This window comes from Rattus norvegicus, chromosome 4, assembly GCF_036323735.1.
Source record: "Rattus norvegicus strain BN/NHsdMcwi chromosome 4, GRCr8, whole genome shotgun sequence".
NCBI classification, from domain to species: Eukaryota; Metazoa; Chordata; class Mammalia; order Rodentia; family Muridae; genus Rattus; species Rattus norvegicus.
In genome coordinates, this window is record NC_086022.1 from 55,846,414 (window position 1) to 55,848,980 (window position 2,567).

A 2,567-nucleotide genomic window follows, 5' to 3' on the forward strand; every position below is an offset into this window, starting at 1 on the left:
GCAAATACAGAGGCGAATGCCAGCAACAAACCACAGAACTGAGAATGGGACTCCCATTAAAGGAATCAGAGAAAGGACTGGAAGAGCTTGAAGGGGCTCCATATGAACAACAATGCCAACCAACCAGAGCATCCAGGGACTAAGCCATGACCCAAAGTCTATACGTACACTGACCCTGGGCTCCAACCTCATAGGTAGCAATGAATAGCCTGGTAAGAGCACCAGTGGAAGGGGAAGCCCTTCGTCCTCCCAAGACTGAACCCCCAGTGAATGTGATTGTTGGGGGGATAACGGGGGGAGACTGGGGAGGGGAACACCCTAATGAAAAGGGAGGGGGAGAGGTTAGGGGGATGTTGGCAGGGAAACTGGGAAAGGGAATAACAATCAAAATGTAAATAAGAAATTCTCAAGTTAATAAAGATAAAAAAAAAAGTTTAATTAGTTCTTTCTAAATTTCAAACCTGGCAACCCAATTCCACTCATCTCCACTTCTTCACTTTTGAAAAACCCAGAGGAAAAAAATAATATCCATCGTCGAAGCTGTAGTATGCTACACAGTGTCCCACAGTGTACGCTTTTGTCCATATTTATTTGCTTCCAGTGATTTCTCATTGAAATGACTCATTGGTCTGGTAGGAGGCCTCCATCTTCTGCTACTCTATCAATTTTGGAACCTCACTCTCAGATATCCTGCTGCTGCCCTGTGTCACAGAGATGATGCAGCTTGGGGCACTTGCCTCTTTGTAGATTCCTGTTCATCAATGGGATAGCTGTTAAGATGAGCTAATTCAAAGCTGGGTCTGATAGGTATCTCAGTTTACTGGCACTCCCTCTCTCACTCCTGGAGGACTCTCTCACTTGCAACTCTCGCAACCTTGCCCATTTCAGCACATAGCAGAGAAGCAAAAGAGCCAGCTCTCCAGTGAGCCCATCTCTCCCAAATGCTGCAGCTGCGCTCATGGCCCCAAGGCTACATCTCTCTCCTGCTGCAGGTGGTAATGGTGGAAGGGGGTCTCTTCCTTGCCCATGCTACTTCACAGCAGACTAGTGGTAGAACCAGCTCTCCCATGCACATATCCTCTGCACAGCTCACCTGCAACCTCTGCAATATGCGAGACTGTCACTCCCAAGTATTATAGCTGGGTAGGAGTAGGACCACTCTCCTGCTCTCGTGACTCTAGGGCCATCTCTCTCACAATGCCTAGGTGAGAGGTTCGGTCAATTCTGCATACTGTTAGACATCAACATGTACTGAGTGACAGCCCAGAGCAGGATCATTTGCCTGGCCTTTTGGTGGTAACAGACCCATGCTGCTACAAGGTCACAGGCCCAGATATGGACCCTAGTGGCACTATAGGCCAAAACACCACCCTGCCATGGTCACAGGTGGCATCAACAGCTGCTCACTTCAGCCTGTTCCACACTACCCACAAGTCTCTAGTTCTACCTCTCTCCATTGTACCCACATCTTTCCATTTCTCTTTCTCTTTCATTTTTCCACAACATATTTAATCCTCTTAGTAGTGCCTGGGGTCTCTGAGTCTCTGGGCAACCTCAGGAATGATCCTCAGAGTGTTCTGCTCTGCTCCTGCATTATGGCATCAGGAAGGGGTCATCTTCTGCATGGTCTGCCCCCAACTGAGGCCTGCATGTTGCCAGATTAAACTGATGGTCATCCCAGTATAGTTTCCTGTCAGGGTCGGGTGGTTGTCTCAGGCTGACTTTTTGTCAGGCCCACTTGATTAGCCCCTTGTGCTCACTCTCTCCCAGCGTCCATGGTCCCAGAAGGCATCCTCCAGTCTCTGGCTTGTTCCTGGTCATGGGAGCCAATCCAGGTCTGCTTGGTGATTGTCTTAGACTCGTCTCCTTTCTGGGGCCATTAGAGCCCAAACTGGTAGTATTCCAAGGCTCACTTTTTATCAGACAATGAGGGAACTGATCAATTTAGAAATTCATAGGTCAGAATACTGGGCATAGATGTATCCTCTTTCCTGTCTGCCACCTACTGATGCACAAGAGACACAGCAGCTCGAATCACACTGCACCTAGAGACAGAATTCTTTTAGGTTTTTGAAAAAGTTACCTAACGATTTTCAAAATGGTCACAATAGTATACTTCTACTACTAGTGAAGGACTGTTCCTCTTCTTTGCATTCTTATTACAGGAAGCTGCCAAGAGGGCAGGACCCATATTCACTCACATCCACACCCAGTCAGCCACAGGACAGGCTTAAAACAATGGTATCCTGAAGATGCCCATAAAGGCACACTGCTGATCAATGAAAGAGGAAAAGATTAAAATTGTCTTTATAGAACATTAAAAATTGGAAAAAAAATCCTGATTTAAACTGTAAGTGATTCAATGTAATGGAAAAGGTGCAAACAATAAGGAAACATCTATAGATGCAGAACTAAAAAAAACTGTCTTGACAATGAAAACAAATAAGAATAAAGTGAACCCTCAACAAAATAAGTGAACACTGGATTAAGAGAACATCAGTCGGAGCTGGCACTCGGACCTAGCTGATCCTGGCACATAGCTCCCTGCTCCCAAACCCAGTGGCAGA

At 46.4% G+C, this 2,567-nt stretch overlaps 1 non-coding gene across 1 annotated transcript; it reads right to left on the reverse strand.

Moving 5' to 3' along the window:
- Positions 1-1,923: 1,923 nt before the first annotated feature.
- Positions 1,924-2,056, reverse strand: LOC120102705 (small nucleolar RNA SNORA17). Its single transcript, XR_005504316.1, has one exon. It is a non-coding gene; the product is annotated as a small nucleolar RNA SNORA17 (small nucleolar RNA).
- Positions 2,057-2,567: the final 511 nt, after the last annotated feature.